This window comes from Aedes albopictus, chromosome 3 (genome assembly GCF_035046485.1).
Source record: "Aedes albopictus strain Foshan chromosome 3, AalbF5, whole genome shotgun sequence".
NCBI classification, from domain to species: domain Eukaryota; kingdom Metazoa; phylum Arthropoda; class Insecta; order Diptera; family Culicidae; genus Aedes; species Aedes albopictus.
The window spans coordinates 178,772,243-178,797,183 of NC_085138.1; the positions used below are offsets into that span (position 1 = coordinate 178,772,243).

The 24,941-nt window shown below is 38.3% G+C and overlaps 1 protein-coding gene across 1 annotated transcript in view; it reads left to right on the forward strand.

Annotated features, from left to right (window-relative positions):
* Positions 1-6,332: 6,332 nt before the first annotated feature.
* The window catches only part of LOC115253484 (uncharacterized), a 146,949-nt gene continuing 128,340 nt past the window's right edge, over positions 6,333-24,941 (forward strand). The window contains exon 1 of the mRNA XM_062857613.1: positions 6,333-18,061. The gene's annotated coding sequence lies outside the window, so the exon portion shown is untranslated. The remainder of the gene's footprint in view (positions 18,062-24,941) is intronic.

Consider the following 24,941-nt stretch of genomic DNA (forward strand, 5'->3'; position numbering starts at 1 on the left):
AAGGGCCGGGGCAGGTGGAGACCCTGCTGTCTGCAACCTTCTGGTGCATCTGATAGGGCCTGAAGGGTAGTGATACCCTTCCTTTGCGAGCAGGGCAGGTCGGGTTGCACGTGGGCATCAGCCCTTGATGTCTGCTAAGCAATTGGGCGCGGGCGGGGTTGACCCTGCTCGCCTTCCGAGGACAAAGGGAGTGGTGAGGACCACTCGAGAAACTGGCTAAGCGCCAGCCAGCATGCTACCGTGATGGACTCTCCAAAGCGAGCCATCGATGCTCGTTGCTGCAGGCTACGCAGCTAACCTTGAGGGTGTGATGTGCACTAGCCCCTCTCTGAAGCAATGCCTTCTTGGTGGTTCCGGAGAGACGTAGGGTTTGGCAACCATAGGAATGTGTTTAGTGGGTCGAGGAGAGAGTAGTCCTGGCTTTTACTATTGTAGTATGTAATGTAGTATGTAGTAATATGGAACTTTGAATTGATCATTGTTAAAATTTCAGAAGTGCGTTGAAAACTACAGTGGCGCTTACGTCGACTATGCGAATATGGGCAGCTCAGCCCCACACTACCCTAACCTTTTTTAGGGTGCCTGTTTGCAGATTATCCCCCTATGATTTTGAAGGAAAAAAAGGTCACCGTTCCAAACGTTCAAGCAATAATATCCATGTCATTCAAAAACAGAAAAGTTGATCGGATTTAATGAAAATCGTGCCCGGCTCATCGTAAAATACATTCCAGGGACATGTTAAATAGCAGATATGACGGACCATCACCCTATCGTAATTCCCGGTAAGATTCGCCCGGAACCCTTACGCAGTTTTTTTACACCATCCATCGTAGCTATGATCAGTTTAGCGAGTTTCCCGGGAAAGCCGTTCTCGTCTATGATTTTCCACAGCTTTGTGCGCCGATAATATCGTACGCCGCCTTGAAGTCGATGAAAAATGGTGCGTTAGGGCATGATATACCTGACATTTTTGGGAGATTTGCTGCACGGTGAAGACCTGGTTCGTTGTCGAGCAGCCGTCGACGAAGCCAGTTTAATAACTTTCAAATTCACTTTAGGTGAGCGACAACGGAAGATTATCTGAAATAGCACTTTGTAGGCGGTATTTAGAATTGTGGTCGCTCGGAAGTTCTAATAAAAATACAATTTTCGGAGGATTTTTTCTTTTCAAGGAACTTCCGAAACCATTCCTGGAGTATTTTATAAAGGAACTCCTGAGGAAAGTCCTGATGAAACTCTTAGAGGTAATAACATCACAGGAGGATTTAAAGAAAACTTCTGAAAAAAACAGGAATTCATGGAGAGTTTACTTACTGAGCCCCTGAATTAATTTCCAGAGAAACTTCTGTAGGAAACCAACGATTCCTGGTGGGATTTTTTCTACGAAACTCCTGTGGAAATTCCTGATTCAATTCATGCCGAAATTCCAGATGAAACTGTTGAAAAATTCTCGGAGATACGTCTGGAAAATTTCTTGAGAGAATTCTTAGTAGAAGGAAACAAACAAATTCAGAAGAACCACCTGTAGATGTTTTTTATGAGGAATTGCTTAATAAATATCCTAAAAAACTCTTGGGTGTATAAAACCTTCAATTAGGCAATGAGTCGGGACTGCCTAAATATAATTTTACCTAAATGGAATCAGTTTATTACCTAAATGAATTTGAAGATTGCAAAGAATTTTAGGAAGGGCCTGTGGCCTGAAGATTTCAAGGGGTCATGAGGGGTTTCAGAGGGCTTTCCAGGGAGTTCAGAGGCGTTGCATGGGGGCTTCAGGGGCGTTTTCTGGGGGTTTTAGACGATCTCAGATGCGTTACATGGGGTCCGAGGGGGTTTTGGGGGGATTTCGAAGGCATTTCAGAAAGGTTCAGAAGATTTTGGACGGGTTTCAGAGGCGTTTCGATTGTTTCTGAGGGTCTCAGGTGCGTTACAAGGGGTCCGAGGGGGTTTTAGGGAGATTTCGAAGGCATTTCAGACAGCTTCAGAGGGTTTTGGGCGGGTTTCAGAGGCGTTACGTAGGCGTTTTCGGGGCTCTCAGAGGGTTTCACGTGTGTTACATGGGGTCCGAGGGGGGTTTTATGGGGATTTCTAGGGCGTTTCAGGAAGCTTCAGAGAGTATTTGGCGGGTTTCAGAGCGTTACGCAGGCGTTGCCGGGGGTTTAAGGGGGGCTCATAGGCGTCACAGGGGCTTTTGAGGGGGTTAAGCGGGCCTACAGTTTCTGAAAATACAATTTGGATCATTGCTAATAAGTAAGCTTCAGGGAGATTTCAGTGGCGCTTTAATGCGTTTCATAAACGAGGCGGTTTGAGAAGAGGTTCAAGACGTTTCAGACTGTTAACGATTTTAGATCCGATTACCTATACTAAAATGAGCTCTTAGAGATTCTTAAACGAACATTGAACTTAGCATTTGCCAGCACACAGTTACATGAGGCTGTGTAAGCATGACTTTCGTTCAATCATTCAACCACACAATGCATGTAAATTCGATGACTTATGCTCAGGAAAGTTTTTAGGAAACCTTAAACAGTATCCTCCCCTCATCACTCCCCCTAAGCACGTCCTGAACTTTTCTTTATTCCATGCGCTACTTATTTCTCGTAAAACCACCTAATCCCTAATCTAAAGCACTCAAACTGCTCTGAACACAATCAGATTCCATTTAGGTAACCTTTTGTGCGGCTCTGTGGTCGTGTGGCTGAGGTCACCAGGCTCTTAGTCGCATCGTGCTGAAGAGCGCGGGTTCGTTTCCCGCCGCAGCTGTCAGGAAAAGTTTTCAGCTGTGCCACTGGGCGTTGCATGCTAGTCCGTTGTCTAGTGTCGTGCTTCCTTCAAAGAGCGAAAAGCTCACTGGAAGCATTGAACGTGTCCGTGTCTTTTTTTAAATGGAGTGACCTACATAGATTTTACCTAAATGGAGGTTTGGGTGTATGCCGAAGGAACTGCTTGGAAATTCCCGATGTAACTGCTGGAGGAATTCCTGATGGCACTCCAAGAGGAATACCTCATAGAACTCTTTGGGTCTCCAGTTAGCCTAATGGTTAAGGCTATGGACTGGAGAATTATTGAAGTATTTAATTTTTGTATTAATTTTTGAAGAAACTTTCAAAAAATACCCCGAAGGAACTCCTAGAGGAGATTTCTTGAGGGGTTGCGTATCAAATTTCCAAAGAAATTTCTGGAAAATTTCCAATGCAATTCTCGATTGAACGAATGGAAATTTTTCCAAAGGTATTCCTTGAGAAATTCAGGATAAAACTCCTGGGGGATTGTTGAAGCACGTCCTGCCAAAATTTCCGAATCCTGGATGAACTACCTATGGAGCTCCTGTGGGAATTCCTGATGACACTCCAAGAGGAACTTCCTATGGCACTCCTGGAGTGTTTCTGGGATGGAATTCTCGATGTAGCTCATGGAGATTTTCCCAAAAGGAAAGATAGTCCTGGGACATTATTGGAACATATCCTGCCTAAATTCCCGAATCCTGAAAGAATTACCAATGGAACTCCTGGAGATTTTCTCAAAGGAACTCCTTAAGGAATCTACGAAGGAACTCCTGGCGGCTTGTTGAAGCACCTCCTGACAAAATTTCCGAATCCTGGAATTGCTAATGGCGCTCCAAGAAAAAAATCCTATAGAACTGCTGGAGTGCTTCCCAGCCTCTTCTGGAGGAATCCCGAAACTGGAGGAACTCCTGGAGAAGCTTTTGTGGGAATTTATTAACACATTTCCGAAAGGGGATTCTTGAAATTTCTGGGAAATTTCCGATGGAATTCTCGGTTGAGCTCATGGAGATTTTTCCAAAGGAAAGGTAGTCCAGGGGAATTGTTGGAGCATCTCCTGCCTAAACTTCTGAATCCTGGAAGAATTGAAAGAAGGAATTGAAAAGTCCTCCTGGGAGATTTTCCCAAAGGAACTCCTGGACAGGTTCTCAACCTCTTCAGGGGGAATCCCGAAGAAACTACTGGAGGATTATTGAACTAATTCAGCAAAAGTTCCGGAAGATACTTAAAAAAATATCCCGAAGGCCCTCCTGGATAAGTTTTTGGGGGAATTGCTTAACGAATTTCCGAAGAAATTCTCGATTGAACTTCTGGAGATTTTCCCAAAGGAAATCCTAGAGGAATCCACGAAGGAACTGGGGGATTGATCAAGCACTGCCTGCCAAAATTTTCTAATCCTGGGAGAATTTACCGATTACCGATCATTGAGGAATTCCCAAAAGAGATTTTCTCAAAGAAACTCTTAAGAAATTCCAAATGGAACTTCTGGAAGGATTCCCGGTGAATTCTCGAAGTGAATTTCTGATTGAAATCCTGGAGATTTTCTCAAAAGAACTCCTCCAGGAAACCCCGAAGGAACACCAGGAGGTTTATTTTTAGAAATTTTTTATAAATTCCTAAAGAACCTTTTAGTAATATACTGAAGGAAGTCCTGAAGAAGTTCTTGAGAAAACTTCTTAAGGTATTTTCGAAAGAACTCCAGGAGAAATTCTCCTTAAAGAAGAGATACTGGAGGAATTCCTTATGTAACTCCTTGTGTACCCTATAAAACTCCCGATGGAATTTATGGAGAGAGAGAGTTCTGATGGAACTCCTGGAGAAATTCCCAATGCAACTTCTGGAAAAAAAATCCAAATGAACTCCAGACGGAATATTCGAAGAAACTCCTGTAGTATTTTTAAAGAAGTAATTGTTGAAGCAAGTCTCGAAGAAACTTTTGTCAAAATCTTGAAGACATTCCTGGATTCTTAAGGGACTTCCTAAAGAAATTTCCCGAAAAAAAAACTCCTTAATGAAGAGATGCTCAAAACTTCTGAAAGAGCATGAGCATGAGCATGATTGACCGCCCGCGGTTACTCCTCTGTTATTGCAAGGACAACTGCATTTACACAAAGAACCAACAGATGATGCTTGGGATTAGCTTTCTCTTCATTGTGTAAATGCTGGAATCCCAATACTTTTCAATAAGCAATACCAGCGCCGGCCGCGTCCGAATGCAGGTCAATTAAGGATAGGGAAGGAAGTGATGACGTGATTTTCGCTTAGGCCAATAACCGAGGAATTCTCTGCGTTACTACGAGAAATCACTAGGAGTTTGGACAGGGGAAATGGAGATGTGTTGAGGATTTTGTCGTGGTAAACGAATGTAATGTTTTGATTCGCGATTAATAATGCGCTCGCGGAGAAATACCCTTCTAAACCTTGGACGACGAACGCGATCTATTGTGCCTCAAAACTCACCCTACATAAGTTATTCATTCGCAACTAAGGAGAACACAAAGCTAAACACCGACGCATCTGTAGTTTGCGTTTCCGCGCGCGACAATGCTGAACGCGATCAATTCACAAGTATTAACAAAATAACACGTGATAAATAAATCAGAAAGATCTTACCGCATGGTTCACCGTATATCTTTTACTGAGCCTCTTTTTTTCCAGAAATTCATGCAACCTTTATTTGAGTCAAAACATTTATTCATTTGGACTAAAATATTACAAATGTCGACACCGAAGATGACGAACCATTCAAATTTCTGTGTACATGCAAAAAATGAAAGGAAATTATTTATTATCAACTAAATGTGCATTTGGAACTAGCGCCGACACATGACATGACGAACTTTTCAATATTTGTTAGATAAATACACAAAAACCAGAGCAGAATTGTATAAATCCTTTAGCATTAATTATTATGATAAAATGGAAAGAGCTCACCAACTACTGAAAGAGTTGCCAAAGTAACTCCTGGAGGAATTCCCGATAAATATGCTGAAAGAATTCCCGATGGAACCCCTGGATAAACTGTAGTGAAGGGATCCCTAGATTGATTTTGAGGGATCTCCTGGAGAAACTAGTAAAAAATAAGAAGTTTTATAACCGAGAGAACTATTGGAAAAGTTCCCGCATAAGTTTATGAAGAAATTAAAAAAAAACTTCTATTCTTGGAAGAATTTACGAAAGAATATCAAATTGTATTACTAGCTAAACCTCCGAGTTGCAGAGTCATTACTGCATCACTTTAAAAATTCTACACCACTAGCGATCAAAAAATTGCAACAGTTTGAGCAATAATGATTATAATCATGATAATTATCAAACTATTTCCTTTGTGTACACTAAAAAAATGTTCATGGTTATTTGTGTAAGTATCAATCAAACAATCATTGGTTTTAGATTTAAACTAAGACTTTTGAATCTGTAACTTCAACAAAATAACTTCTACGTTACAATTAGTTTCTCTTTGTAGTTGTGTTCGTTTCATCCTGGCGAATTCGTAATTCACTGACTGTTTTATGCATTTGTTAAGTTTCATCCACCTCAAACATGTCAAATAAAATCAAATTATTTCCATAATTTAAACACAATTGGAAACCTTCGCCGAATGGAGTATGCATTTTGAAACAAATATGATAATATATTGGTTTTCTATCAAAAATAATCATGAAATTCACAACACACTTATAGCAATTGCAAAATCCAAGAGAAGCCTGCAGAGGTAAACTCGCAAAACCGGCTAACAAACCACCATGCGATCCACTCTCTTGACATGCTTCTTTAATTATAATTCTACCACTCAAACGAAAGTGAAACTGATGTCGCATCACACACAGTCTGCAACACCGTTCAGCCGGTTGCCCCATGTCGCGCAACAAAACACCGTTGAATCACCAGCCGGCTGAGCAACACAACAACAACAACAGCAACCACTTGCAATGCCCGATCGAGCGAGCGGCCTTGCGCTGCACATGACCGACTGACTGCTGGAGCTGGAGCAGAAGCAGGAGCCGGAGCCGGAGCCCGAGCCGCCGCCGCCAAAGAGCCAACCACGCGCAAAGGTATAGGCGTTGAGCCACCACCATCATCATGAGCGAGCACCGGACTGACTGACTGACTGAACTGCATGCGGCGAAGGCGCGCAGCTCCACCGGCAAGCGCGCGCTGCGGCCGAGGACCAACTTGAGGGATTCGGTGGTACAAATTCGTTAGTTTTATTTCTGAACCCGTGGTCTCAAGACGTACATCGCGGACGCGCGTTCGCGTTCCTCGGAATCCTTGGAACAAAACCCCCAGGCGATTGTTTTCCACTAGAAGAAGTGTGTTGCTACGGAGGGGGATATTTTCTTTATGAGGATCAGGCTTCTAGAACGATTTTCCACTTCTGGATGGGAATAATGGCACTTTTGGAGGATAACGGTGTAGAATGTGCAAGGATGCTGCTGGAAATGGGCATTTGTGAATGTTTTTTTATGGATTATGGAGAGTGCTTGTTCGCAATGGTGTTATGTAATGAAACCTTCTAGTGCAACTCAGACCTGATTGCATAACGATCATAAACAGTGCTGATTTTGGAAGTGTGGTGAAATAACTGAAAGGAGAGAATGTGAACCACGATGAAGAGTAGTCGGTTGAAATATAAGTCGAACAGGATTTGCGAGTAATGATCTTATAAAAGTGATGTTGCATAAAAAATGATAAATAACGATTATAACGTTTAGTGGAAGAATCGATGCTAGTGAACATAACAATTCAGTGAAATGCGGTCGAAACTTGACGATGAGGAATGTTGAACATCTTCGTGAGCAAAATAAAAGTGAATTTGTAGATCGATCAGTATTGACAAAAAGGCATAGCAAAATGGATTTTTATGATAATTTTCGAGTATCTAATGTGCGCCGGATACTATTTTGGTGCATTCCAAGAAACATTGAGTTGACCTGTATCTATATTTCATTTGTTGTTTTTTTGTTAAGAACACATCAAATTTACGTTGTTTCTTCTACACACCGCAATGGTCTTAATTTTATAGGCTTGGGCCAAATTATTCTTTCATAAAAAATATATAAACTTTATTCATTTTGAAACGTTGCAGAGCATCTATTTGTTTTAGAAAAAATATTGGATTAGACCAGGTTCATGAAGATAATGTCAGAGAATAATGTCGAAAATCCTGCTCTCGAAAAAATCATCAACGGAATTTCAATATATTTTTTTCACTCAATAGATAAAATTTATTAAAACTGAATCTAAAGTGCACATTTAATGAAATTTATAGATGTTAAAGCAAAATTCTTCACGAAATGCTCAGCAAAAATCTTGAACAAATTGGTGAAGGTGCAAGAATTTTAGGAGAAAATGCCATATGAAATCTGCTGTCTTTATGGAAATAACATAAAGTAGAAATATCTTTGGAAAGATTCGTCAATAGTTGTAGCAATGCCTCATGAAACACAATGGACTTCTTTGTTTATATCTCTATACTTCAAGCAATACCATTTAAAACGCTACATTTTCTAACAAGATTTTAAAAAACTAACCTATCAACCTATCAGAATTTTATTCAGATGTTTCAACCATTTATTCTGAGATTTCTTCCATGAATTCGGGCCAAATTTTCAAATTTCATGTTTAAATATTCTTAAAAGTATTGTACCGAAAACGTTCAGGGCATTCCTTGAAAATATTTATTAGACACCTAGCATTTATTCTTTTAGAAATCTCTTGAGGGCTTCTCCAAATCTTCAAACATAACTTTACTTAAACTAAAATTCATAATGAAAAAAGAGGTATATGCAAAAGTTGCCTTCACTAACAATACACCCGGAATGTACCACGTTTATTTGTCGAAGTGAATTTCCAAATCCTCTCACAGATTCCACTGAGAACTCTTTTGAAAATTCTACAAAAATGTACTCTGGAAATCTATCAAAACTTCCATAAGCGAACACTCTATCCTGAATTGCCTGTTCGGTACTTTTTTGACAAAAATAGAACAGCAGGACTATTTCGGTAGCTTTGGTAATCGATTTTACGAAGGTTCACTACACCAACTGTCAAAAACTCAACAACAACAAAAGATAAACAATCAATTTTGCAGCTGTTCTATTTTCGATAAAAATTTACCGTACTCGGTATTCAAAATTAAGTGTGAATACTTAAGAAAATTATCCAAGAGTCTCACCTGAAATTCTACTTACAAGCCCTTCGGTAAATATGCTATGGAGGTGTCTATCCATCTCCTGTATTTTACCCTAAAATTTGACTGAGTATTTTTTTCCAGATATTTTATACATACTTCTCTAAAAGTTCAGTACAACATTTTGTAAACAATTTTGCAGAAATTTCTCCTGGAATTATGTCGAAATTCTTCTCCGAGAACAGTCAGAAAGATTTCAAGAGTGCAGAAATTCTTTAGTATATAAGTCTACCAATTTCTTCAGGCCTTTTGTTTTTCTATTAACTTTTTTAAGACATTTCAAGCAATTCGAACTAATTAGCACAGGAATTCCATCAGAAATAATCAGCAATCCTTCTATTCTAGGGAACGTTGTTTTGAACTTCTTCAGAAATTAAGCTTTAACTACTCGGTTATTTCAAGTATAAGAGTAAAAGACAAAGATAATAAGAGATTTGAAATACAAACAATTAAAAAAAAGTTTGCAAATCGTTCAACTGGATTTTGACACAGTTTCGAGGTAATCGCGTTTGTGTTACCCGTTTTACCTTGTCCCCTTGGAGGAGGTGTGCTACAATGGGTTGTAACTTTCATTCTAGAGCTCCGATCTTTCTGAAATTTTGAATGGGACTTGTCTAGCTACAGACTGGACTCGAAAAAAGTGAGACACTCAAAATAATGTATAACTTTTGATTGCGTTCACAAAAATAGCTGATTTTTTAACCAGGAATAGCATGTTATGTGTAGTTAATGCCCTAAAAATTTCATCAAAATCGGTTCAGTATTGGCGCAAATATTGTCGATACAATAAAATGTGATTTTGGAAATTTTGGGCTACCATTTTAAAAATTGATTAGGCTATAACCTGGCTGTTAGCTCATCAAAACGTCTGAAAATTTGACTGTAAGTTCTTCAAGTAAGTGGTGAAATTTCATTATAATCGGTTCAGTACTTTTTTTTAACAATTCAAAAAAAACGGGGTTTCCAAATGTTGGGCACTTTTTAACATTTTAAAATCAGTGTGCATTATTTTGACTGTAATATTGGCAACACTGTCCCGATTTTTTTTGAAACTTTGACAGTGTAAAATCGTTGTGTTAATCTGTTCTCAGTAAAAAAATTCAGCCATTTTGATTGAACATTTTGAAAGTTAGGGCAGTTTGAATGTCACTATACCAAAAACCACATCTGCTTATTGTGACATAGTGATACATATATGGCTATAACTTTTTAAAGGTCAAATCAAATTGAAAAAAATATTGACACAATACATCTACATACATACTTTTTGTACAGACAAATTTTCATTGAAATCGGTTCAGTATTTTTGGCTCTACAGTTTTAGGTAAAAAAATGTGATATTTTTTAAAGTGTTTGTTTGGCCCAAGATTGTCAAATGGTAAGTCTCTTGTTTCGACGATATCTCCGCCAACACTTAACCGATTTTGATGATTTTCTTTATGGAACACATACCTGGTTAAAAAATCCGCTATTTTTGTGCACGCAATCAAAAGTTATACATTATTCTTTGTGTCTCATTTTTTTCGAGTCCAGTCTTTAGTATTCTTTCAGATTATGCAATACAAAAAGTTCGGGTTTTTTAGGGTTTGTAATCCATTAAAGGAAGTCGTTTAAGTATTCGTAGACATAGATAATAATCGCGGTATTTCTTCTTTCAATGATTTCTTCAGAAATTTTCCAATATCCTCTAGAAATCAAAATCAAAGGCGAGAAATGTTCCAAGAAATGCAAGTATTCATGTGTCTATGAATTTTACCAAAATATTTAATTCATTATCTGGGATATCCACCGGAATTTTTTTAATGGAATTTTGCGAGATGCGAGATGTTCAACGTAAGCTGTCCCATGTTGTAATTTTCATCAAAATCTGTCCCATGTCGAGTTTTGCAGTATAAGCTGTCCCATGTGAAATTTCACAAATGACATCAGAATTTCCGGAGAAAATTCAGGATTCCCTCAGAGATGCTCGGATAGCTTTTTATGCGTATTAAGTGAACATGGGATAGCTTTTGATAAAAAAATAAATAAACATGGGACACCTTATGCTGAAAAAAATGATCATGGGACAGATTATGCTGCACAATCGAACATGGGACAACTTAGGCTGACAAAACTGAACATGGGACAAATTGATTTAATGTCGTATTTACAGAGTTTCTGGACCAAGTGTACTAACCGAGAGTGGTTTATGAAAGTATACGCAATAATAGACCATTTGGTGAAAAAAGTCAAAATCGTTAAAAAGTAAGATGGGTCTATTATGCTGCACACGGCAGAATATGGCTACCACAATTTCGAAAATTTGTAAACAGATGTGCCTGATTTGGCTAATCTGACTCTGTTTTGCAAGTTAGCAAAATCAGGATGAACAAATGCAGCTTCATTCATTGTTTTGTTTGTCTGATTTGTGCCTTTAAAGTTTGTATGAAATATTTAATTGGGATTTTGTAGAATTTTGAGAATCCTATATAACATATGTATTTCAGCAGAATGTTCTGAACGACCAATTGATTGATTTTTTCGACAAATTTTCGAAACAATTACCGCAGGATTAAAAAAAATACATATCTTGAAAAAAAAACTGAACTGAACAGAAAAAAACTGTTCTTCATAGTTTTAATTGGTTGGAGTCTTCAGAGAAGCTGCTTACAATCAATTGGTTTGCAAATCAATGGTTCTTTAACCCTCTAATACCCAACCCCGCCTTTAGATGGGGTATAGTTTGAGATTTTTTTGTATTTTTTCTTACCTGGGCAATCAAAATTTTTATATTTTTAATTGATTTTTAGGACATTAACATTTTTTAAACGTATTAACATTTTTAAAATCATTGAAAAATTGATGTTTTGGTAACTTTTCAGATGTCATTGCTTTATTTTTGTATTTAATCGCAATAATTGACGTATTTTGAATTTTTCCTCAATCATTTTATTATAGTAAAAGAGTTTAAGAGAGTGGAATACACACTAATGATTTTCCCAAAAGTTACAAGGAAAATAAAATTTTCAATGAAAAAACAATAATTTAACAATAATCATAAAATCTCAAAATGTTTCATCCTAAACAATTGGTATGCCAAATAGGTTTCCCGGAAAAATATAAAAGTGTAGGGATATTCAAAAATAAAAATAAAAACAATCAAAAACCAAAATTCACAAAATCGAGGATTTAAAAGATTAATCTTCCAAAACATGCTTAAATAGATTTTAGATGACGAAAAATGATATTTAGATCAAAATTAAAAATTTTGGTATTAGAGAGTTAACCTTCCGGCATTCGCGCGGTTGGCCTCTCCCACCGGCACTACGCTAACGCTGGGTATAAAAAGCGAGATTTTTCCGACGTGTTGTAGAAAATACAACAGGGGTATATAACTCTCAAATAAACTTTTTAATATGCGGCTATTGGCGAGCCAGTTTTTCATTTTCATTTTCATTTTGCAGCATTTGGTGGGGCAATGAGAGCGCAAGTCAGTCCAAAGCCGATGATAAGGAGGGGTAATGGCTGAATAGTCTTTGCTGACCACATAAACGCCATGGGATAGGAAAAGGGTATTTTGGTGTGGGATTAGGGTGTTGGTACAGACTTGACAATATCAATGCTATTCAGATGCAAAATAATTTTAAGGCTCAATAGTGAATCGCATACCTTCCAAAACCAAAAAACAATAATTCACAAAATACCAAGCAAGTCATAGAAAGAAAAAGCGCCCGATTGTTTATTTTGTCAATTATAACAAACGGAAACTTCTACCCTCTCCGACTCGCCAGTCACCCCGGAAAAAATGTCCCTTCAGTTCTGGAAAATATATTATTCCCAATTAAGCCTTTAATCGAATTGTCCGCGTGGTCTTGTAGTACCCCTGCTAGGTAAGAATCAGTCATTGCCATACATATTAAATGCTAGACATGACCCCATGGATAGCATTTGCATATGTAAAAGCTTTGCTGATGTGACTTTCCTATTAGGCAATTCTCTCATCTCATGTTTGTCTTCAAAACCTTATCAAGCTTAGAAAATTGAAGTTGATAAACAATACATTACAAGGTTCGAATTCCCATAGAATGAGATCATTCATTCGCACTACAACACCATAGGAGATAATACCACATTGGCTGATTACAGTACAAATGTGAAAAATCTCCCTTTTCCCCCTATCCGCAACCCGGGGACGCGCCCTGTTGGATTTCGAAAGCCTCGGAGAATATTACAAACCTTCAATGGCATTCCCATAAACTAACCCACATTGCCCATTCAGGGGTCTGACTGGGCCTATTACCCTCCCTCAGTTTGTTATATTCTCTCCAACTTGGAATTATATTTTCCCGACACATAAATGACTTCGACAAATGTTCGATATTACTATGCAGCGTCATGATCAGTATAACTATATCAGATGACTTGAAGATCTGATTCTTACAGAATTGTTTGCCATTGATTATACATTCAGCTATTCCAATCATTGCTGCAAAGGCCATCGACCACATGCCTGAAATCAAAGCTTCCTGGAAGATATAATCCAAGCCCAGGGGCTATTGGCGAGCCAGTTTTTCAGTAAAAAAACAATATAATTTCTTCAAGCAACTTTACCAGAGACGCTGTTGATCTATTCATCTCTCAATTCGAACGTACTGGATCGATTTTAACGTTTTGACCTTTTCTATCTTCATCTTTTCTGTTTTGATGATGTAATAATATTTGGAGAGCAAGTAATATAGAATTACTTATATTTGCTAAACATCGCATTCGTATATAGGGGTATGCGGGGCAATATGGACACCCTAAGGTTTTTGCCAACTTTACCTGACAAGATGTCAAAAAAGTTTAGTTTTTTAGTACATGTATCCTTTTAAAGTCTATTTAGCATCTATTGCATAAGAATGCTCACGAAGAAAAATGATTTATCCACTTCAAAAAATGTTATGAAAAATGTTAGTTTTTCATGACAGTCTTCAAGCATACGGGGCAGAATGAACACCCCCATGGGGCAATATGGACACCATGAGACTTTTACGTATTTCGTACATTATTTACACCTATAAAGTCATTTCATTACAAAACAACTATTATGGATGAATAATACGCCGAAGTAGTTCATTTTTGTTAAGTTAATTTAAATTCAGGCTGTTCTGTATAAAGCTTCGTTTTTGTCGGCATGTACAGCTGTGCCTCGAACAACTATTTTCCACTGCTGTCGTTTTTTGACCAATTTGTTTCACCCTATGTTTACTATAGTGAACATTTAACCGAAAATATACTGAAATCGAAGAATTTGGTTGGTTTGTGATTTAGGTTATATTTTTCCCTTGCCGCTTCTTTCAAAAAGGTGAGTGTCCATTTTGCCCCGGCAGCAGAAGATATTTCCAAACTTGATTTTTGATATAATAAAGAAGAAAATATAAACATGTTAAGCATGTAGATACAGCAAAACTACTTGCATGTGTTCTAGAAATATCAGGTTTTAATTGACCTGTAATAAATTAATCACTAAATCTTATTTTAGATGGTGTGAAAATTATAATTTCCATGCACAAAAAACGGAGGACGCAACTTTCTTGTGTAAAATCAAGGTTAATTTTAATTTCGAATGTTTCTTTCCTGAAACTACGTTTTAGACAAATGGACTATATTCTCCATTCATTAAAAGTTCAAAAAAGTTCGCATATTTCAAAATATTGAGGGTGTCCATTCTGCCCCGGGTGTCCATAATGCCCCGCCTACCCCTAATATGGTCGTGTCCTCGATAGATGTTTTTGCTGAACCTAGTATTTAATCTTTGACAGAATTCTTGACCGAATCCATGGATTTCTTGGTGAAATTGCATAGATTTTTTGGAGAAAAATGTATGTATCTTGAGATTATTTATATAGTCTTGTCAGAATTGTATAGCTGTAATTCGTCCATTTCTGTCTTTTTTTTAGAGAACTCATAGTTTCCTCCAAAATGTCTAGAAATCAATACAGAATGTCAATTGCTGTATCGCAAATAATAATAAATAATTTATAATTGCTCTAATTGCTCTTAGAGACTGTGTAACGAATTCCGTCAATATAAATCTGTGGGTCTCAATGCCATGAGCACACTTGCTGAAAACCTTTTTTCACTTCAAATATTTTCTTTATCTAGCTACATTTATGATCGTAGGTTTATTTTCTTTTACAAGAACTTCAAAACTTTTTTGATACGATTATGAAGTTTTTTAAGATTATTATTTTTTTATTTCATTCTATTTTAGAACAAATATTTCCTCTAGAAAGAGGGCACCTCTACTTTTTGGCCCAAGGTCCCACATTTATTTATCCGGCCCTGTGTACAGTCAATATTAATGCAAACAAAGGATTTAAGCGACGAACCCCAACGGGCGAAAGGCAGTGGTGGAAATGGATCGCGAACGTGTGCTTACGCGTTACAAAAAAATGCCATCGCATCGCAAACCTTTGCTGTGCGATTGTGTTCGCACGTTTGTGGCTCACGATCGTACGACACGAACGCCAACGAGTGCATCGCATCTTTTGCAAGCGCGATGCTTTTTTATTTTAGAGGTTCGCGGCCGATATTTTTGTAATGAAATCAAATGTTGGCAAACTTTTTCGTCGATATCATTTATTGGTATGGTACCTGACCAGTATAATCATAAAACACCCAACTAATTACCTTTAAGTGTACAAAAAATGGCAACAAACCAAGTGCTCTACATTGTGATCCTTCTGGTGAACCAACTGCGATTCTGCTCGCTCGACATTTGTTTTGTGTTGGTTCGTCGGTTCGGGAAATCGTGAACCGTTCTCTCTTTTTGGGTTCGCGAGCGCGTGAGCAAAGATTGTGTATGATGCGAACCAAAAAACACGTCAAGCGCATGATGCTTTCCACCACTGGCTATGCTATGACTGTGTGTTAATAATACTTTCTGGGATACGACTGAGGTTATGTACTGTTGTGGTATTGCCTCGCAGTCTTAAGGGTAATGGAAAACGCTAACTTCTGATAATTCCCGTCGTTTCGGTCAAGGGTTCAAGGGTTGTAAAAGTTTTAATACAAACTCATAGTATATTATAATACATTTAACATTTACCATTTCAGAGAGACATGAAAAAAAAGGACCCAAACGAACCAAAAAGTCGGAATTAACAAAAAGTAGCGTTTTCCATTCCACTTAAGACTGCGAGGCCAAACCACAACAATGAATAATACTTAACAGCTTTACAGTCAGGATTCCGATAACACAACACTACCCACTTTATGCTCCAAACACACAAAAATTGGCTCAATTGGATGTGAGATGATGACTTAGAAATTGTGATGGACGTGAAGTAGTTGGCACCGTGTTATATGTTTTCTGATTTTATGTATTAAAATTACGCCGTTTGGTATGAATTTATTAGGCCTAAAACCCGTTACTGCGTACTGCCTGTTTTCTAAGATGGTTCTGAATGGTTCAGTCAGGGCCTACAGGGTTAACAGGATCAAGTCGGCTTCCCGCTTCTTGCCAATTTCTAAGTTGATTGAAGAGTCACTCCCCTGAAAGCAATCCTACGCTTAACACACAAGTAACATTTAAAATTATGTTTTGCTCTATAGAATGTTTTCATTGGCAGTTTTATAAAACTTGTAATAAAACTACATCATAACCTCCCAACAACCTCTTCAGAGTTTTTTTTTTGCCAAGTGGACTACTCTGGAAGAGTTTGAATAAAAACTGTAATAAATCTTTGAACAATTTACCACGTTCTATAAGTGATTATGATAGTGACCGTATTTGACTGGTTTGATGTGTTTCATTTCTACGAACAGTCCAACAGCCCATATTTTTATTATTTTTCCAATCTTGAATTCAAAGATGCCAAAAAGTTCTTCAGTGAGCATAAAAAGTTCATGATTATATGAAACTTGACAATTGAACGTTTTAAAAGTTTATTTATTGTGTGCTTAGACCCTGAGACTTGTCCACATTCAATTCTCTTTTGAACATCAGTGTTTCAGAAGCCTATAATAAAAGTGTCTCAAAAATTGTGGATGTTTTTTTTAAGGTGGAATAAATTTGAATAGAAAATTGGTTAAATTCTCCATGTTTTCGACGTAGTTTTACAGAGAGAGTCCACTGGCAATAATTACAGAACGTTGACATTTTACTCATACCTAAGCTGGAAATGCTCATGAATATCAACAGCACATTTCTAACCATACAGCGTACAATGTCCTCCAAAAGTGCCATTACGTCATATGAACCACACGCATCAACCAATTGTGAACTCCACCGATTCGTAATGCACACACTAACGAGCACTAACAATCGTTGCAAATAAGTCACAATTTGTGCCGATGCAAAAAGAAGCAAGGCCTTGGGTCGGCCATCAGTCAGAACAATCCAGGCACCAAACCGCACCGTAACTCTCGTCACTCAATCATCTTTGAGAACCCTTTTTCCAGGTTTCCAAGCAAGAATCGTACGGTGTATGTGCCCCAAAAGCGCGAAAATCTTCGGTTCGTAGTGGTCGAAGGTGTGATTTCTCCCACAAGAAAGCAACATACCAAACATCAGCAACGTGCACTATTCGTAAAGAGGGTAGACAAGGCGGACTTGGACATACTGTGAGAAAAAAAAATGCAGGTGCGGGACTGACTCCAAAACTTCTTTATGAGCACACACACGTTGAGTGAAGTTAGACACTTTATGGCTTGGCAAAACTTGTCTTGGTGAAAATTGCATCGTGTAACCGCAACCAAGTGGATTCAACCGAAAGAAAACAAAGAAGAAAGAAAATTGTTCAGGGAAGAAAAGCAAGTGACAACTCGAAAGACAGTCAGCAGTAGAGCAGAAAAAACGAAAATCAGCAAGTGTTACAATTATTAAGTAATTCGAGCGATTATCTTCCGAACATACACACACACAGAGCTGGAGGCCCGGCATCAAGCGGATAAGTGGCCGACATTCATCGAGCATCACGAGCTAGTCGTGTGGGGGATCTACTTCTGGAGTGAGGGCGGACTGCATTAGGTTTCACGGCAGCACGCGAGCTTTTCTGGCAACAGCCACAGACAACATGGAGGAAGAAAAAGGCCTGCAATTGTGGATTATCTTTCGAATGTAAGTACCACTTTTGAGCTGAATTCCAAACAGCCGGGATGGGATGAGGCAGCAACAGCAGTGGCAATGGTCGAGCCACTTTAGATCGAATCGTACTACAATGATCGGTAATCGAGCGTAACATTGAAGCGTGCACCGCACAGTTGGACGTTATTCAATCTGTCGGCAATTGCGGGAGGTAACATTAGTAAGATGCAAGTTCGCATTGTGCATAATGTTGTTCCGAGATGCCTGGGTAGTATAGGTTGATCAGTGGAAGGAATGTTAATGGTAAATTCATAGGGCCTGAATCATTTTGTGGTGTGCCTAGTTGTTCTGAACATGGGAACATGAGAGAATAAAATTCAACTGCGAGGCAGTCGAAACGTGTCATAAAGCCGGAAGTTTCAAACACTCGCAAAATTCTAGAATTTTTTAAAAATAGATCACAGCTCTTTCACAGGCCTTCTAACAGGTCATTGACCGAACCGATATCAATTGAAGCTAATTGGAAAAGATGATTTTAATTCCAGTGATGATACGTCAACATGACATAGCAATAAAACTGGGTCATTTGTCACAATAGATCTAAAAACTGGTTGCAGTGACTTATATACCCAACAAGGAATAAAAAATGGTAAATTATCACTTACTTACTAAAATACCAACACCTGCATTGCACTCTGACATCTGAGATTCTTAATTGTACGATTCATACCTGAAATGAGAAGAAAAAACAAAACTTAGAAATTGAGGTCTTTGAAAAGTTTTAAATTAAAAATAAATAAAACTGTAATGAGCATCGATGACGTTAAAAGTATGTAAACAAGGTGGGGCTATTTTGAATTTAAAGTGTGATAAATTATTGCACTCGACCATAGCAATAATATTCTATTGTAACGTTTTTCTCAGTTTCCCATTTTTTTTTAATTTTGATCTAATTCAAACATGTTTCGGAAGGAATTGAGTTCGCGATTTTGTGAGTATTAGTATTGGTTTATCATTTTTCTATTTTTTTATTTTTTTTATTTCTTTTTACTTTTGAACATCTTTAGTCTTTTATATTTTTTCTGGAAGTTTATTTGGTATACCGGTTTCTTTAAACGAAAACATTTTAAAATTTTATGATAATAGTTGAAATATTTTTATTTTTTTTTCCTTTTGAAATTTTATATTCCGTGTAGTTTTAAGGAAAATAATTTTAGAGTGTATTCTTCTCCTCTAAGCTCTTTTACTATAATAGAATGACTGAGAGGAAAAAATAAAATATGTTAATTGTTGCGATTCAACACGCGCTTCTCTAATGAACGATTCACTCCGGTAGTCGACATTTTAAACTATCTGCTACAAATTTGTCAGATCTTGAATTTGTCAAGTTTCATGGGAGTTTCAAAAGGGCTTCGGAAGGGTTCTCGGGGTTTCTTCGGGCTTAAAAAGGGTCTTAAAGGACGTCACAGAAGAGTGCCAAGGCGTACTAAAGTTTTTCAGGGTGTTTGTTCCGGAAGGATTTGCGAATTATTCAGACAACGAAACACCATGAAACGTCCATGATACTCCCTGAAGCCCTTGGAACACCCCTAGAATGCCCCTGGAACATCCGGAAACCCTCTGGGACACCCTCGGATCTCTCAGAAATCCTCTGAAATGGCTTAAAACCCCATGAAACCCAAGAAAGCCCCTGGAACACCCCTAGAATGCCCCTGGAACATCCGGAAACCCTCTGGGACACCCTCGGAACTCCCAGAAATCCTCTGAAACGCCTTAAAACCCCATGAAACCATATGGAACGCCCATGAAACCCAAGAAATCCCCTGGAACACCCCCAGACCCTCTGAAACCCTCTGGAACACCTCTGGAACGTTCAATGAACTCCCTGAAAAGTCCGGGAACACTCCTAAAACCCATTGAAAGGCCCATGAGTGCCCCTGGAACATCTCTGAAACGCCACTGATACCCCCTTAAACCCCCTGGAATGCCTCTTCAACTTTCTGTAGGGGGGGCTTCATGGAACCCATTGGAACTCCTATGAAGCTTCAATTTCTTGAGGTTTGTGCTAAGGTAAGAACCTCGACAATACACATAAAACGCGACGCGAGACAGGACACAACACTAATAGTTCTTACAACAAATGAAAAGGAATTAAATTTACCTTTTAATTTGGCCGGTTTCGGGCTCGACGTTGCTCATCGACAGGACGATGTCCGACCGTAGATCTACATGCGTATACATGTAGATAAGGTAACAATTCACTTGTTTTTACAGTGGACACACACAAACACTCATAATACCTTATTTGGTGCGGCTTCGAAATTATAAGAATTTCACCATATGAAAAACATATAGGGTCTGGGACCATTTGGGCAGGAGCACCTATTTTTGGCACTTGCTGCTTGTTTTTGTTCATTTGGAATAGAATGGAATTAAAGCTTTGTTCACTTAGAATCCGGAATCATGTCACATTTTCTAGTGGCGCTCTCAATAAACATAATCATCATTCTTTTGCAGCACTCTGATCATACACTAATCCTCTTTAAATGGTGAAAATTCCATCGATTTTCTTTCAAAACCATTATGTGTTATGTGCACAGATGTTGTTAACCATGGTATAAGGAAGTGTCCTCATGGGGCCCACATAGCCGAGGCGGTAAACGCACGGGTATTCAGCATGACCATGCTGAGGGTGACGGGTTCGATTCCCGGTCGGTCCAGGATCTTTTCGTAAAGGAAATTTCCTTGGCTTCCTTGGGCATAGAGTATTTTCGTGCCTGCCACACGATATACACATGCAAAATGGTCATTGGCAGAGGAAGCTCTCAGTTAATAACTGTGGAAGTGCTCATAGAACACTAAGCTGAGAAGCAGGCTTTGTCCCAGTGAGGACGTTACGCCAAGAAGAGGAGGAGGAAGGAAGTGTCCTCGGAAGAAAAAAGCTTGGGTTCATTGATAAATCTGCTTTGAATTTGAAGATTTGGCAAGAAGTTCGAACTCTGGGCATAGTTTTTTCGCAACAAGTTCATGAGAACCAATTCATACAAGGATGACAGCCTCAAGAATCGCGTGCTGCTTTTCAAAAACACACACAAGGGATATGTAGAGGTTTTACCTATTTTGATGAGCTGCCATGACAGCCGGAGACGTTCAGTGGTATCGTCACAGATGGGTAGTGTTTATCAACGAAAAAAACACTCAAATTTCGCGTTTTCTCAATTCACTGAGTTGCCCCTCATTTCGCAATAAAAAAAAAGTTTGGCCATTTTTCTTCGGAATCCTAGTCAGACTATTGAAGGCAATCAGGACACTGCTTAGATGACCTGATTGTTGAACAAACGTGCGGAAGGGGTTGTTGCTAAAATTTATCACCGTTGTGCAGATTTTTAGAGAGGTCAACACTGAAAAAGTGAGAAAATGTGTGAAAAAATAAAAATAAATAATTTCAATGATATTTTTCCATGAAAGTACAATAAATAGCCTTTGTTTTGAGGGCTTCACATTTTATGTTTGTAATTCCATCCCTAAGATATACGTGATTTTGTCATTCCGGATTCTAAATGAACATAGCTTTACACCTTTCACTCAATCAGTGATTTTCAATAGTTAGAAAAGTGATATCAAGGAAACTGTGTGAGCATTTAGAAGACAAATCTAGCTTCTTTTCATTCCTGCAATTACTCAAATTGTGTACATTTTGTTGGTTACGGCTTTTTCGCTAATTAGGGTAATTGTTCCCTTCGTTGTGGTAGTACCTAATGTTGCGGTAGTGGCAATTGAGCACTTTTTCGGCTGAAATGTTACCAAAAGGCATTTTTAATAGATGTATGATGATTAATTTATGAGATTGCACCATTTGTGTGCTTAACCCTAAAAGGGATACCTTCATGGCCTCAGTTTCGTCACCTCGCTGAGTGTGTTCCATCAAAGACGAGCTCTGAAAGGCGCCTGGGGTCCAATGGACCCCAGGTATCCCTTTTAGGTTTAAGATTTGCCCAAAAACCTATTAAAAAAAAAAAAATTTCTAAAAATGTTTGCTGCTGTGTTCCTTTTGTTGCGGTATCTCATATGATTTCAATGGGATACCGCAACAATAGGAACCAAAATTAAATTTTACCTCCATAATAGGAACAGTGTGCCTTATGTTGTGGTAAGCGATTTATGATCGAAAACAGAGAGAAACGATAGTTTTTATATTTTTCCAAGCAAATTTGGATAGAAAACTACCTACTAACGTTTTGCAACCCTTTTTTAGATGGTACGATCATTGTTTTTTAAATGAATTTACCATAATACCACAACGATGGGCACACTTACCCTATTACGGATTTGTGCTCTGGAAAATTTGAGGAGTGTCTTCGTCATGTCCACACTATGGAAAAAAAATGTTGCATTTATTTCCAGAGATGAGCCAGCATGAAGTTGCAAATCTCTTGAATACAAATAATTTTAATAACGCTTTTTCATTCACTAACACGCTATTTACTGGATGTTTAAAGGTTTTATACTACAATCATAAATGTTTATGTATACCAAAAATGTCATATTTACTATCAAAAATGTAGAAAACTTAATTTTATTTTGCTTCACATGACTGATTGACTGTTTTGTGTAAATGAATAATGTGAAATAAACCTACCCGCCCACTCTTTTACAGGCCGGTTTGAGAATGATTTCTAGAACAAAACTGACATTACATTGCTGTTTGATTGACTCATGCATGATGAAAGTTTAATTAATCGTGGTAGGATTGTGTGTGGAACGGCAGTACAATTGGATAAACTTAACAAACGGACATTTCCATCGATTGCAATATTGATATCATCTCCATTGCTTTTCAACTTTTCAATACTTCATACACTCCGTACGTGATTGCAAACATTATTATTGATGCAAACAATCTATCCATCGGTGGAATCTTCCATTCCAGTTAAAAAGTAAAGCAGCAACTACAACCAGCCAACATTGGTGCAGCTTGCACCATACATACTGACCATAACGCAAGGGGCAGCAGTAGCACTCACTCGCTCGCTCAGCCACCAGAGAGTCGGTCAATGGGCGGCGTTCGTAGAGCACGGAGACCCCTCTACGTAACTGAATAAACTTTCACGCATTTTGGCAAATATGTTTGTCAAGGTGGAGCTGTTTTGAAATAATTCATCCATTCGCTACGTCGTTAAGCGTCGACAGTCAGTCAGTTAGTGGAGAGGTGACATTCATAGCATGACGGCGACCTTAGGGATCGGCGGAACCGGTTAAAGATGTTTGATGGTGGCTGACTTTGGGCGGTTAATACATGCAGAAATGTTACTTTTTGAAGTCTGTGGTCCGATTTGCATTCGGATTTATGCTGATTTTCATCATATATTGCGGCGAGTTGCTAGGCGTCAAAATTTGTCATTTATTTTCAAGATTATTCAAGATTGTGATTCACCTTCAAGAGAAGATGAGCACACATATGCTGCAATCGATTTGAATTGTTTTTACATGTCGACCCGTTTCTACCGCCAAAAATTTCAGATATTTGATAGCAAAGAAATAATATCACTAGTCTACAAGTGGAGCGGACCTTGTGTGATGGCTAGAACACTTGACTATCACGCCGAGGACCTGGGATCGAATCCCACTCCCGGCAAACTCACACAATGTGAGTTCTTCCTTCGGAAGGGAAGTAAAGCGTGGGTCCCGAGATGAACTTGCCTAGGGCTAAAAATCTCGGTCATACAGATATATAAAAATAAACTAGTTTAGGTACAAACTAAAACGAAAGTGATGATCTTTTACCAACGACAATTTTAAGTAAGAATAGGAATACATTATATACAGCTCGTGAATTAAATTTTCTATTTTAAGGCCGCACGGGACGACGTGTAATTTTTCCTGTCTTCCCTCTCTTTCTAACAATTTTCCTCGCGATTTTGAAGAAGCAAATATCAATTTCCACTGCACTGACGTAGCTGAAACTTTAGTCGATTGTGCACCACAAGTGAGCAAATGAACGATTAAATTTCTAGTCAATAATATGAAGCAGAAGCTGAGATTTGCATCTTCTAGCAACAAAGCAATGGCGGACGATTCAACCACCGTCCCGTACGGCCTTAAACAACTGTAAAACTCGCTTTTCAGGTAAAACTCAAAACCGAGCCTACTTCATAATTTTTGAAACATGATTTCTAAATTGTTATGCATAATAAATGTTGGTCATTGATAGACAGATGTTCATGACTTTCGTTTTATTTTGTGAACAAGTGTAACTAGATTTCTAAAAATAAAACGCAACTTAAGGGGAAGCTTACCGGGCGGGCCGGCAAAACCCGACCTCGGCGCACGTTTCGATTTTTTAAAAATTAACGAAAAGAGATATCGAAATATAAAACAAATCACGCTGTAGCTGAGATGTTGGGCTTCATTTTCATAAAAAAATATTTGATTTTACTCAAAATTTGAAAAAGTTGGACTCTCGAGAACACCAAAATTTTTGGTAGGAAAACCGCTCCCATGCTGCAAATTTTTGTGTTTGCACAACGATTTCTCCCGTAAAAATATGTTTTATCATATAACTATGTACGGTCATTTTGCTCAGAAACTAATAACGAGTCGAATGGTATATAAATATCAGGGGGTTTCATACAAAAATCTACATTGAGAGGCATTTGTATGAAAACATTTCCAAAATTATTGCGCGCCACCGCGATCGAACAGCAGCTAACGGTTTCTTGGCTGGCCTGCGGTGGGCACCCGTGCGGATGATGGGAAAGAACATGAAACGGTAAAATAATATAAAAGATTTGTCGCTATGCTCACATGGAACAAATGCATAGTTCGCGGATGTAATAAAGATGCTAGAACTAGAGGATAATTTGTATTGGTCAATATAGCATATTTTAACGTTTTTTCCGTTGTGTCACATTTT